Genomic DNA, 14752 nt, shown 5'->3' with positions numbered 1-14752 from the left:
CCCTCTAATCCGTCACCTTTGGGACTGGGGGTATGGTCGGAACGCAAAAAAGGTCGGATTATCAGAAAAAAGTAAAATAAACAATCTTCCCCTTTGTCTAGTCTTTGTAGCACTGCTAATTTTTCATTTAATGAAAGAGTAACATGTTTACGTTTCACTCCTGACATGTTGAAAACACACACAAAACTGTACATGAACACACAATGTAAAACATATACTGTAACAAACACAGAAAAACGCCACGGACGGTGAGTCACCGACGAGTCGGGACAAGTTTCTCGACTCCGACCACGGTCGGATTAACCGGAGTGACGGACTAGCCGAGGGCGGACTAGAGGGCGGACTTGAATTAATTAATATTTCAAGACTTAATATAATTAACCTAATATGAAAAACTATCTTTTTTATATTAAGTTTTTATTTATTATTATTTATATATTAATTAAGAAGAAAATTTTATATTCCATAGTGAATATAATTTAGATGATGATAATATCGAATGATTTTAAATAAACTAGAGACAGAGGAAAAGGCATGTGCAACCTTCTACATAGAAAATTTGACTCGAGAGAGAACCAAAGTTATTCATAAAATCATAACACAGTAATTTTAATAATAATATAAATCAAAATTAGTTTTATCATCATTTAATAAACTATTATAAAAATATAAATTATGCTTTCTGTCTTAATGAAATTCTGAAAGATAAAATTTTATTAAAATAATCATTGAACTTCATCAGTTTACTGCATAAAAATATATAACAGTTTGACTTTCTTGGATTTATGTGATTGCAATGGTCTTTAAAACCTGATTATCAAAACTGTGCTGTTAATATATTTTCCCATGTGAAATTAGTACAGTATTCAACTTCAATTTCCAAATTATGTAATAAATTTTTAAATTCTAATCAATTATACAGTATAATGAATTTAAGATAAGTAGACATTAAATAATAAATAGGCTAATCTAATTAAATAAATAAAACAAACTACCAGATCGACTTATTATAAAGTAACATGTGATTGACAAATTAAAGTAATATTTTTATGCCCTCATTTAAAGCTTAGATTTTGAATTTAATCTTAAATATCCATTTTGCAAGAGAGAACCTTCAGTATTTTTCTATTTTGTGAATTCTTTTGGCTCCCCACAGATCTATTGCTGTCTAAAGCCTTCAGTGGTTTATTGTTGTTAGACAATATATAGGGGTTTAACAAATAGAGTGGAGTCCTTTCATAATAATATCACCAAGCTTTTGTGTAGTATTAGTTTGCAATATGTTGCAAGGAGTCCAAAGTTTCTCTCTCAGTTCTGATAATAGAAAATATAGCATATGTTTCTGAATAATAGAAAGAAGATATTTCCAAATAAGACACTCAAAATGTGATTTTAAAGGAATATATATTTTTATAAAAATTGTTAGGGAATATTTTTATTTACCACAAAATAACAAACACTTGAAAATCATTTATTTTTGAAAGTTGTCAAATTAATCCTGGACATAAATTAATTTTATTGAATTTGATGTTTATTAAGTACAAAAAGATTGATTGATTACATATAAAATAAACTTTTCTTGACAGTTTACGAATAAACTATTCATTAAAATGATTAAAAGTTATATTAATTTTTTTATAATATAACTTTCACCCGAAGTTCGTCTTTCTTGCAATACACGTTTGATAGATTTTGATAGATGGAGATATTAACGAAACTTTCTCTTCGTAGTTTTTATATATATAAACAGTGTAGAAGGCATGTAAATAAATAAATAATTTCATTAATTTAAAGCGTACAATTTCTAATTCTGCAGCCACTGCGGATACACGTTTTTCCATAACGATATTGATTAAATTCAAAACAAAGTGGGTAAATTACTATATAAAATCATTACAGCAATTATTAATTATGCAGTAGCTGAGTATCGTAACGTGTTATTTCGGTAGTGATTTCGTATCTTGTATTTAATAATAGAAGCATTTGCCAACTGGGCGAATGCCTATTGAGAACAGATGCTTTCGTACTGGATACTACCCCCCTAGGTGTCATCCAAACAAGTGGGACGACAAGAAAATAAAATAAAAAGAACTATATATATATATAGTTTTAAAATATCACTAAAATTTCTTCACAATTTTTCGTGAAATGTGGAAGTTGTATTAACTAATCGATAATTCCATCGGCATTAATATTCATTGTTTGCTACGGTACAATTTTATCATCTACGCGTTAATTGGTCGCTTAGCAACACACTATCGTACATTTTATCCACAAAATATCCAGCAGAAGTTGATTTTAAAAAATATATAAAACTTAAATACGTTTATATTGCATCTTATTGATTTATCACGGACACACGAACTCAATATACAGTGTATCGATTATATTGAAGCAGGAAACGTTCTTCGAAACGATCGCTAAGGGGGAAAAAAATTATATATATATTGCAAAAGTTTATTTCTATTTTTTAGGCTGTTTTTACCTTCGTTTGATTAGCGATTTTATCTCTATTAAGCGGTTAATCTATCGTTTCCGGCATATTGACCCATGGAGGTGAGATGAGTCATACTTTTCGCGGAGATTTTTTTTGTATTTTTCTATTCTCTGTACCTTAGAAACGATGTATTTGCGATGTAACTTACAACCCACTGAGCTCTTCCGATATTTTCTCCTTTCTTCCAATCAACAGCTGGAACGTCTTACGTCCCGCATGTGTGGAAACTGGGAAAGTAGTTATTGTCAGACTGGTCTATGTAGTAACGTAGGTTGCATGTTTTGAGATGGGAGCCAACACGTGTACGAATTTTTAGTTATGTCTGGATTTACTAGGCATCGATGCTCCAGGAGCGTCAGCCCACCCAGGTGTCTTAATGGACATAGATTAATATTCCAAAGGTATTTTTTTTTTAAATTAATTTATGTAGTGAAATTTTTTAATATTACTGATCAAACTTCACTGCATTGATTCTGAAACGTCTGTTGTTGAAAAATGCATATTTTAAAATAAAATGTGTTATATATATTTTGATAACTTAAGATGAAAAGTATTGTCACAGAAGCCATTGACATAAACTAAGGTTTATAATGCGCACATAATAACTCATTGCCAAATCTAATTATAGATTGTTTGAAGAGTAATCTTATTCAGGTGGTTAACTTATTGTGTTTGGTTATGGATTAGTGCCAATTTAGTATACTAATATAATTGAATGTCATGTTAAGAAATAATAATAACAAAATAATGTTTAATTTATATGATTAAATTATAAGTAATGAGATTAATAAATTTCTATGCTAGTAAATTTAATTAGTAATTGTGTTGATTTTCTTCTCTCTTCGGTGATTATTAATTCATTAAATTTCGAATCTTGTTTGATTTTAATAATTGTCTTAATGAAGAGTTACTGATTAATTAACATGCTTTGATACCCTGAAACATCATAATAAGATATGCATTTCTTTAAGAATATTTTATGTTTTGTTGTTTTCTAATTGGCGTTTTAATATTTAAAATATATTTATAAAATATTTAGTATCTTAGTAATGATTGTTTAATAAATATTAATCTTGTTTTCATAGTGCTAATAACTCTCAAGTATCCATGGAAATTACATCTGATAGTGTGGATGGATTATCTGGAGGTGAGTTATCAGTGAAGTTTTATCATTGATGTGATAACACTTTAAAAAAAAGTAATTTCTTCTATATAAATAGTATCTGTTTAGAATTTTGATACTTTTCTCCTTTAAAGTTTACAAAGTTACATCTGCCATGTAATTTTTAAACATTTGCCATATTTACTGAAATAATAAGTAAATTAATTATTTACTCTTTATTAATTAATCTTGATTTAAATGTAAACTTTTTGATTATTTTTATGTAGTGGGATGTAAGACTGGTTATATATCTCCATTAAGAGCTCGCACAATGAAGGAATATGAACAGGTGACTATTGTAGTATAAAAAATGCTATACTTTATTTCTTTAACTTAAATACAGTTCAGTTACAGTTTGAAACAATATGACATTTTTTCATATTTGAATATTGTTANGCTCTACCAGAATATTTTAATGTTCATAGTCATCAATGAATTCATTTTATATTATACAGGGTATTTGGAAAGTTTCTGTGCACTTATATATTTATTAACCAACCTGTTTCAATATGGAATATGAATGTCAATTATAAACAATGTTGAAAGTGACCCCCGTTAGCATCAATACAGGCTTGGATCCTTCTTATTTTGTTTCTAAACATTGCTATCAGTTGCTCACTTGAAAGACTGAATGAATGCTATTATTGCTGCTTTCAAATCATCCAGTGTGCACGGACAATCTCAATACACTGCAGATTTTGCTTCTCCCCATATATAAGTCTAGTGAATTTAGATCTGGTGAGCGTGGGACCACTTGTCTTTTGAAATAATGTGAAAATATGATTAGAAAAGTGCACAGTGATTTCCAAACACCCTGTAAATGTAAAAAACAAAAAACAGAAAATTTATTTTAAAATATTTTTTATTGATTTAATATAAAATTACATTCGTATATATTTCAGAATTTGATTGCGAAAATTTCAAACAGTTGAAAATAAATAAATTATCAATAATAAATACATTGAAAATATATATCAAACATCAGCTGTTTGAAATAATAGTATTTCAGTTTAGCAACAAATGCATTTCGTCTTTACAAAAACAGAATCCATTAATTAAGAAATTTAAAAATATTGCATGCTATTTATATTATTGTTTTCTAGTATTTAAGATAATTTATTAAGATTTTATCCTATATTTTTATTGTAGGAGTATATTAACACCTATATCGATAACATATGAACAGATTTTGTTATAAAATTAGTAAATTAGCATCTAATTCCAGAATTTATCATTTACTAATAGGATATTTGTAATTTTTACTAATTAGGACATATAGCATGTGGGCATTATCAGCATATCAAATATTTGATTAAGATATGATAAGAATTAAGCTTGCTAAATTATAAATAATAAATTGCTATATAAATAATTTTTATGATAAACTGAGCATATAATTTGTAAAAATGAATATAAATTAAAGCAGGCAAAACCAAAACTTGTTTAATTTTTAAATTTTATTTGATACATTTGAATTTTTTTCCACTAATGTAGTTTAATACACCCATATTAAACTACATTAATATCTGAGTGTTTCAATTTTTCATAAAAATAAGTTATTAAACTATATATTAAAGTTTATAATTGTATTGCAGATTTGTGAAGTACATTATAAAATGATCAAAATGCAAAGTTTAGGTAAAATAACTTTGAATATCAATTTCATACATGACATTATAGCTAATCTGATGTTATGCCTATTGTACTTAGGATGCAGGGTGGGCATTGTCTTTCTTGTTTATAAACATTGTACAAAATTTTGCTTGGTAGAAACAGTTTATAGTTCAGTTTATGGCATAATTTAGACTAATTCCTAGAGTATTTGTCGTAATGTTGCACAGACTGCCCACAGTCTGTGTAATACTGTAATTGCTAGTATCCAAGTGGTCTCTTTGCAGGAGATAGTTCAATGTCATCTGTGGTATTGGGAAACAAAATTATCAATTATGATTTAGCAAAACTTTAGGAAAGAGTATGGACAAGAAGAACCAGATATGAAAAGCATTAAGAATTGGTTTGCAAAGTTTAGAGGACTGGCAGTCTTGTTAATATTTTAGGTCACCAACACTATCAGTCTTTTTAAACATTACATTCCAACCTTTAATGCTTTCTTACATCTGATGGTTCTTGTCCATACTCTTTTTTGAAGTTTTGCTAAATTATAATTGGTGATTGGGCTGCAATTTGAAAAAATTATAGACCTATAAATTCCCACTGTAATCCGTTGTCTGTCTGTGTCTTTCCTTAATCTCAAGAATGGCATTAGATAGATGAAATCCAAGACCAGATATGGAAACCTTAGGGGCAGGAGGTTCCAATTAACTCTATACAAACTTTGATGCAAACCGGAAGTCATGTTATTTCAATTCAAAATTTTCTAACAGTCGTGCCAGTCAAGGTGTTAGATGACTGGCATGACTGTTAGAAACTAACCAGTTTTCTAACCAGTCGTGCCAGTCATCCAGTTTTCTAACAGTCGTGCCAGTCATCTAACACCTTTCAGGTGTTAGATGACTGGCACGACTCTATTGTTAAAGAAAAGTAAGATGTACAGGGGCAAGCCACTACTAATTTGAGGTGGAGAGCATATACTTTAAATAAAATAAATTAAAAATTGCAACCTGGCATTGTGATGATGTTACAATAAATAATTGCTCATTTTATGTGAAGATCACATTGAACTATCTCCTGCAAAGACACATTTGATTACTGGCAATTGCATTTCTATCTGGACTGTCCACATTTGGTACAAAATTACAGGAAAAAAATGCTAGGAATGGCCTAAATTATGTTATGAACTGCATAGTCCTTGTCAAATAAATGTTTGTAATAAGGAAAAGACTTTGTGACCACCCTGTATTCTGTTGTATTTAGAATAAACAAATTAATCATAGCCATAAGCTGAATTGTTTATCAGTAAACAATGTGAAACCAGTTGAAAAATGCAAGAGAAATGAAAAATTAATATGGTAAATACTATAAAGAATTCAACAATTAGAAAAAATTTGTGTTTAGTTTGTTTTAATTATTTTCAAAAGTTTAGGATTTTTCTTGCAGAAATAATAAAAAACAAAAGAAAATTTGCAAAACAAAAATTAGAACAAACTTCTCTAGATGAATGATACAAACTATGTGACTGTTCAACAATATAGCATTTTATTTCAATTTACAAATTTCTTGCTTAAATATAATCAAGAAAATAAAATTGTAGTTATCAATAATAGCATATACAGTAGAACCTTGATATATGATTTTAATCCGTTCCTGGTGTTTGGACTTATACCGAATAGGACACATACCAAACCAACCTTTCCCATAAGAAGTAATGTAAAAATGATTAATCCGTTCTCATGTAAAAAAAAATGACTGGCTTTAAACACCTCTCTTTGCTGGCTAGTTCCTGCTTGATTTTTCATGAGATCAGCATGTATCTTTTTAGCTTTCTCGCAAATAATTGCTTTTGATACGCTATCGCCAGCACACTTTTTTTCAGTTATCCAAAGCAAAAGCAATTTCTCGACATGACCTAATGTCTTTGATCTATGTTTAGAAATTGATTTAACCCCTTTCACAACGTTAGCAAATTTAATAATGTCTTTATTTTTCACGATTGTTAATATTGTCATTCTCGGTATACGCAACAGTTAAATCTTGAACACGCATGCCACCTTCATATTTCTCAACAATCTCTTTTTTCAGTTCCATTGTGATTTTAGTCATTTTTTTTTTCTGTTGCCTTTCTGCAATTCATGATTAATAAAAATAATAACATTTTACTTACAAATTAAAATAAAAGGAAATTTAACAAAGTTATAAACTGTCTAATACACCGATAATGTTACTTATTCATAGATGACTCATATAATTGAATTAAGTCATATACCAAACAAAAGTTGTATACCGAGCAAAATTTGTTTCGTCCAAACAGGACGTATTCCAAATTGGATGTATTCTAAAGCAGATGTATACCGAGGTACCACTGTACTAACTACTATTTTAAAAATTATATATGCTATTTCAAGATTACAGATACAGTAGAGCATCAATTAACCGAATACCAATCAACTGAAACATCGGATAACCAAAAGCGCTCCAGTTTTTGCTAGTGTTGTAGCACTGCAGCACTCTCCCTTCCTGCCAACCTAAACTTTAGGCCTACTTTAATGTACTACTAATATAAGATATGTATTTGTAAGACATGTGATACAAAATATATACAGTACAGTTTTGTGTTTAATATATTTTTTCATAAATGATCAGTTATCGAAACAACCCCTCTCTCATATTGTTTCAGATAATCGATGCTCTACTGTATATTTAAAAAATGAATTTGAAAATAGAAAAAATATATGAATGTTATATTAGAAAAAGCAATACTATGCTTACTGACAAAGCATGTTATTGAAATTATTAACATAATCTGGATTGACAAAAATTGCTTTTCTAAAATAATGAAGAATGCTGTTGTTAAATTGCCATACACACATATAATATGCAGATAAAATATATTGAAATGAGATTACTCAATTAGATGAATGTGTGCTAAAGAATTCTTCATCCTTACAAGAGATTATATCCAATATTTCATGGATTATTGCTTATAATCCATTAAATATTGAGCATGATTTTTCATTAATAGTTCAAATGAATACTTTTATATTCTTTATTCACTCTGGTCTAATATAATTTAAATCATACCAATATTTAAGGGAGAAAATTTGCCTAACTTGTAGTGTATTTCAGCTTTGAATAAAGAAAAAAAAATTTAAATTCAGATGAGTTCAGTAAACCAATAATGAAAAACACATTTACTCTCTACAACTAGTACTCTTAGAATTATACACTAAAATAAAAACAGTAGAATTAGTTAAGAACACATTCAGTTAAAAAGTAGTAATCTTAAGAATTTTCTTATACTATACTAGTTTAACTTATATTGTACAGTTTATATCTAAGACATATAGAGCTCTGTAATAATGTATTCATACATTTAACATTGATATAAATCATATGTACTGTACAGTATATTATATAAGAAATTCTTAATAACATTTTGTTTTTAATTTCAGTATAAAGTTTTGATTTATTATATTATTATATATTTATATTATATATTTATATTAAAATTTGGATAGTATCATTTAAAACACAAATAAATTGAAAATTTATTTAAATTTACCACAAATCTAATGTTAGTTATTCTTCATTTATTGATATTTTGATAGTATTTTACTAGTTATCATTGTACTGATTATTCATTTCTACTACTGCTTTTGTATTTTACTAGTTATGTATTTAAAATTTGTACTCTTAAACATTTTTATTCTAAGGGATTGGTGGGAATCATATAAAAAGCAAATATCTTTGATTTATTAATTGTTCATTAGCAATTACAAGTAGTTTTCTATGATTCTGGTACACAAAATAAGCAAAGCTTTTTACAATAAAACATTTTCTATTAAAAGATTCAAATAACAGTTATTTGACTAACAGATTTATTAGATTTTGTAATGATAAGGTCATTTATATAAAGTAAGAATAGTAATTTCTCTTCATGCTGTTTTTTTTTATTTTATTTTATTATTCAAAAGATAGTCATTTAAAATTAGAAAGTATCAATAAGTCAAAATTAGACTATCCCAAATTGAAAGTGTTAATAAATGAGAATATGAAATAATAATAATAATTAAAAAATTCAAATTTATATCTTAAATATTATTAGATTGATTTTATGGTTGAATAAAAAGCTTCATTAATTTTAAATATTTAAAATGCTTGCATTTAATAAATTAATTTGTCATACCTTAATTTTTGAGCATGTGTATGTTTGTTTAAATAGTAATTTTACATATAAGCATTTACTATTTCTAAAATGATGATGTTTAAAGGTTAAGATCAAAATTGACAAAAGAAAAATTTTATTAACTTTGAACTTCAAATAGCATTCAACCTTGGCAATAAAGTTGACTATTATTGGATGTTGTTCCAATAATAAACATGTCTTTTTACACACATTGAATTCTTGCCAAATCGGTTTATCTTGCATTTCAGAATTATTGAATAATTAAACTGAGTAAATCTCATATAATAGGAACTCAGTTGTCAATAGTTTTGACAATTTTTCATAATGTATTATTATTGATTTAAAATAAGAATTTCCTAAATTAAATTCACTGAAAAAGTTTCTTTTAAAATACCATTAATTAAAATGGACATTTTATAAGTAAAAGAGAAATTTTGTTTTTTGCACTGTAATACTTTACACAGATACTATTGTATCTGTGTAAAGCATTTAAACATGTTTGAATTTGTGGTGTCATTAAAATTGTCTTGTTTGGTTTTTCTTTTAACTTTTTTTGGGGAAATTTATCTTCCTTTTTATTTGTATATTTTCCTTTGAACCTGTTTTGTGAATTTTTCTATAAAATACAATGGATGCCCACAAATTTCCTTTGAATTATCATAAAAGTTCATTTTGGCAAACAAATCAGTCATGTCAGACTCCACATCATATTTAACTTCACATTGTTGTTTTCATTTTGGAAACAGTAAATTAATACAACAATTTAATTAAGAACATGTGGTCAATTAATGATGTGCAACTGGCTAAGTAGTGTCACTGTCATTTAATTGGTATCCCTTTATATGAATTCTAGTAATTTTCTTTTATCATTTCTGATAAAACATAATATGGATATTTTGAAAGTATTTAATAACTCTTATTAATATTATTTCCTCTCTACTAATATGTAACTTTAAAATTGAAATTNCTTATGGTTTTCCAAATGATATATAATCTGTTTTATACACATATATATTATACACAATTATGCACTTTACATACATGCATAGGATATATACTGATGTATTTTTTGTTTAATTATAAATATATAACTTTAAAAAATACATAAATTAATCTCAATCCAATGTGGTATTCATTCATTTTTCAAAATGTTTTTTCTAATTTCGATATAACCTAATTAATGTTATTCTTTAGAAAACTATCATTTTTAGTTAAATTTATAAGTTTGAAAACTAATTAAATATTTTGATGCAATTTACATGCATTTGCTATCTTTGACTGCTTGTAATGTGTTGTTGTTTGTTCAACTGGTTTTATATAGAAATATATTTTTTTATGTACAAATGGAACAGAGTACAAGCAGTTGCTACAAATGGAACAGAGTACAAGCAGTTCAGAATTTTTTGTTGTTTGCTTTTAAATTAAATTGATAATGAGAAATAACTGTTCTTATTGCAAAAGAGTAAGGTGATTATTAAATTTGGAAGAATAATTTAATAATTATATTGACAAATATCATTTACAGTATCAAATTAAATTTTGAAAGTTTGCTGAATTTTTAAAACTTATTAGCATTAAAAATTAAACTGTTTCAAAAAATTTTAATTGTTAGCTAATAACTGATGTTATAGTTATTAACTAATTTCATATTGATAAAAAAAATCCATCTAGCCTTATAAGTGTAGTTATAATACTAATATCTAAGTATGTTAAATACTGAATCCAATTATTAGAAAGTCTTTAAATACACTGCATTAGTACCTGAATCATTCATTTCATTTAGTATAATAAAATATTTGTGACAGAGAAAATAGTAATAATATATTATAATAGCAGTATTTACATTTAGAAATATATATGTTGTTACTGTTAGAGTAATATAAGTATTTTCGAAATATAATTTATAACCTATAATTTATTTGGGGAAATAGATACATGTTTGGATATGGATTGTCAGGAATTTTTAAGATTGATTTGACCCGTATACAGTGTGTTTCAGAAAAATGGGAAATTTTGGAATGCAGTTTTATAGAGGAGAAAAATATTTTTAATGCATTTATTCATGACAATTAATAGTTCGGAGTATGCCATTGATGAATTGCAAACTAATATTTATTTCTTGAAGATAACATTAAGTCATATCTCTGATCATATCTCTGCACAGACATTCCTGTTGTCTCTTAGGAACATTTTTCATGGTTCAACATACTATTTCAACAGGAATGTTGGTGATTTCCTCTTAGAGCATTCAATTTAACACTGCCTGATGTTGAACTGAACAATGTGGGCCTCTTATGACATTGGCTTGAACAGCCTCAATATTGTCTGGCATACAGGCAGTTCACACATTACCTGTAGGTTTCCTCAAAATTTAATACAATTAATAAATTTAATGGTGTGTACATGATTGTAACATCTTAAATTGAAGTGATGTTGAAATTCCCTATGCATAGCCACCACACTGCCATTGTTCTTGTAAAATGCTTTGACTGCAGACACATGATGCACAACGCTCCACTGCTTCATGATAACTAAGTGGCAAGATACCCTAAGCAGGGTTTTATACCAGTCATTCTGTGTCTTCTAGATCCTAGGGCTGCTGCCATGCTTTTCAAAATTTCTCACTTTTCTGAGACATCCTATATATTGGGCTTTATCCTTCACCACTTGGTTATTCATTGTTGATCTGGTAATGGGCTTCCAAACAGAAAGACTACTTAGTGCTCACAATAAAAATGGGTAATTTAATGCAGCTTAGCAAGCAACAATGTGCAAATTTATGAGATCTAAATGACTTACATTTTAAAAATGTATAAGTGAAAATAATTTAAATAAATAAATAAATAAATAAATAAAATAGATAAATTATCAAATAAATATTTATTAAATTAATTTAAAGAATATTAATAGAATTATATTACAACAAACAATTTATTCATACTGAGTAAAAATTTAATCAAAATTAAATGATTTTATTTAAATAACAACTGAATGAATGACTTTATTAATAATACAAATAAAATACAAGAAGACACAAGTTCATCTATAAAAAAACCCAAAGCTTGGAAGAAAAATTATGCTCGATTCTGATGAGAACAACCTTGTCCTTTGAACATATGCCAAATGTTCAAACTTTAACTATGTTATCTATTAGTCAAGTAGAACTCTTAAGTGCACTCTAAAAACCATTAATTTTTTTATTTAACTTCAGTTATTATAATAGTTATGATTTATTTACTAGGATTTATATTTAAATATTTACCAATGAAGTTATAAAATTATTGATTTTCAATAAGTAATCATTATTGCTACATAAATTATGAAAGTTCAAATATAATCAAAGCTATATTTTTCTTATATTAGTCTAAAAAGTAAAACTTTATGAAAAAATATAAAGTGTAATTTAACAGAAGATAAGAATTATTTTTAAAAAAAGAAAATTAAATTATATGAAAAATGATTCAATAAGATGTAGCATAAACTGTATGTTAAACTAAAGATATAGGAAAAATAATTCAGTAAAAGAATTTTTCTGGCCTATATGGAAAAAATGTTCTTATTCTAGTAAATTTTTGAAATTTATGTATTTTAACATAATTTACTTAGAATCATAAAAATTAACGTTNATTTCACAACATGCCAAGGAAGAGAGGAAGGAGCAATTAAATAATTAAAATTGTAAAGAATTAAAAATATATATAAAAATGGGGAATATCGTACTTCTGACAATCGCTGCGAAAGTGTGGGTTAAATTTGGAGAATCCGTGCTTCTCACATGGACAACTGTATGTGGCCAGCTCACGCGTCGGAAAACCTTTTGATTTATTCGTGTACGCACCAGACGGAAAAACAAAAAATATCATGCATCCACAAACACTCCAATAAATAAATAGAATTGAAACGACACTTTGAAATGTTTTCCTGACAAAAATGAATTATAATAATAATAAATTTCAATAAAAATGATAAAATGTAAATTGAATTTTATCATAACGAGTTTACTTGAATTTTGTTTCTTCTGAGATCGCAGCAATGCGCGACGGGTAAGCTAGTAATTTATAAATAAAATAATTTACATTATACATATAATTATATAAAAGTATCAATTGAGTATTAGTTTCTAGTTTAGTAGTCTTTATATTACTAATGTTGATAATCAATGTTCTTAAATTAATTTTAGAATGGACAATTATTAAATACATTTTTTTTAAAAACGAGAGAAAATTTTAAATAAGATTTAAGTAAGATTGGCTATGTAAGATAACCTTTATAGTTATATAAACCAAATTCTATAATATAATACAATAGAAGGGTTAGAGGTACAAAATTACCTAATCTTAATGTTCTTATTTTTTTGCCTTGGCAATGCCAGACTTACCTGCTAATTGATTATAATTTTTGTATGGTTAAAAAAAAATTGGCTTACGAGTATGTTAATTATGGAAAATAAAAGTTGGCAAACCTTTATTTGTTTAACAGAAGCCATTCATATAATTTATATTTAGCTGTATGTTCATCAATATTTCTTAAAATCATATCTTTTTAGTAATTTTTCTCAGATTTATCAAAGGGCAATTCATTGATCAAAAACTTTGATGTAAAGAATTTGTTATAAAAGCATATACATAAATATTAAGTTGAGTGATTGTAGTGAGAAAAATGTTTCATGTTAATTAAATAATGTAAACCATTGATTTTTGCAGGATTTATAAACAAAATACAGTTTAATATACTAACAATTTTTTCAAGCATAGAAGAGCTATAAAATATTTGTATTTTTGATATACAAATTTGCTGACAAACATTTACATACAATGCACTTTATTCACATATAATCTCACTCCTCCTTTACTGTTTTATATCTATATACAGGGTGACCCAACAAAAACGAAACGGCGGAGTTATCGTGTTCGTCCAAGCGAATCGCTCGGACAGGTCGATTTTAATCTCAAGGGGGACATTTTCTGCAATGAAGTTTTTGCGATTCTGAATACAACAGACAACAAAATTTTTAAAAACTTATTCATTTTTTATTAACTAAACAAACATTTATTTCAGCAAAAAGTAACACAAACTATTAAAAAACATAAAAAAAAAAAACCTTTTAAGCTAGACCGCACATGCAAGGAAAAATAAGTTGATCATAAAATTAAGGTTGATAATGTGTTATCTGTTTCCAAATGTTATACCTGTATTTTGTAGTGTTCACATTAAGCTTGACCACATAGTGATTCAATTCGAATTTAAGATTATTATTTGTTTATTGTGAATTTTTGTACACATAATCGTT

General features: G+C 26.9%; 1 long non-coding RNA gene across 1 annotated transcript in view; it reads left to right on the top strand.

Annotated features, from left to right (window-relative positions):
- The window catches only part of LOC111612451, a 12233-nt gene extending 8282 nt beyond the window's left edge, over window positions 1–3951 (top strand). Inside the window, exons 2-3 of the long non-coding RNA XR_002754605.1 lie at window positions 3583–3644; window positions 3887–3951. This is a non-coding gene — a long non-coding RNA (uncharacterized LOC111612451). The remainder of the gene's footprint in view (window positions 1–3582; window positions 3645–3886) is intronic.
- The last annotated feature ends 10801 nt before the right edge of the window (window positions 3952–14752 follow it).

Source organism: Centruroides sculpturatus, unplaced genomic scaffold, assembly GCF_000671375.1.
Source record: "Centruroides sculpturatus isolate CEXI.00-Female unplaced genomic scaffold, Cexi_2.0 scaffold1789, whole genome shotgun sequence".
NCBI lineage: Eukaryota > Metazoa > Arthropoda > Arachnida > Scorpiones > Buthidae > Centruroides > Centruroides sculpturatus.
This window is presented reverse-complemented; position numbering and strand designations above follow the sequence as displayed.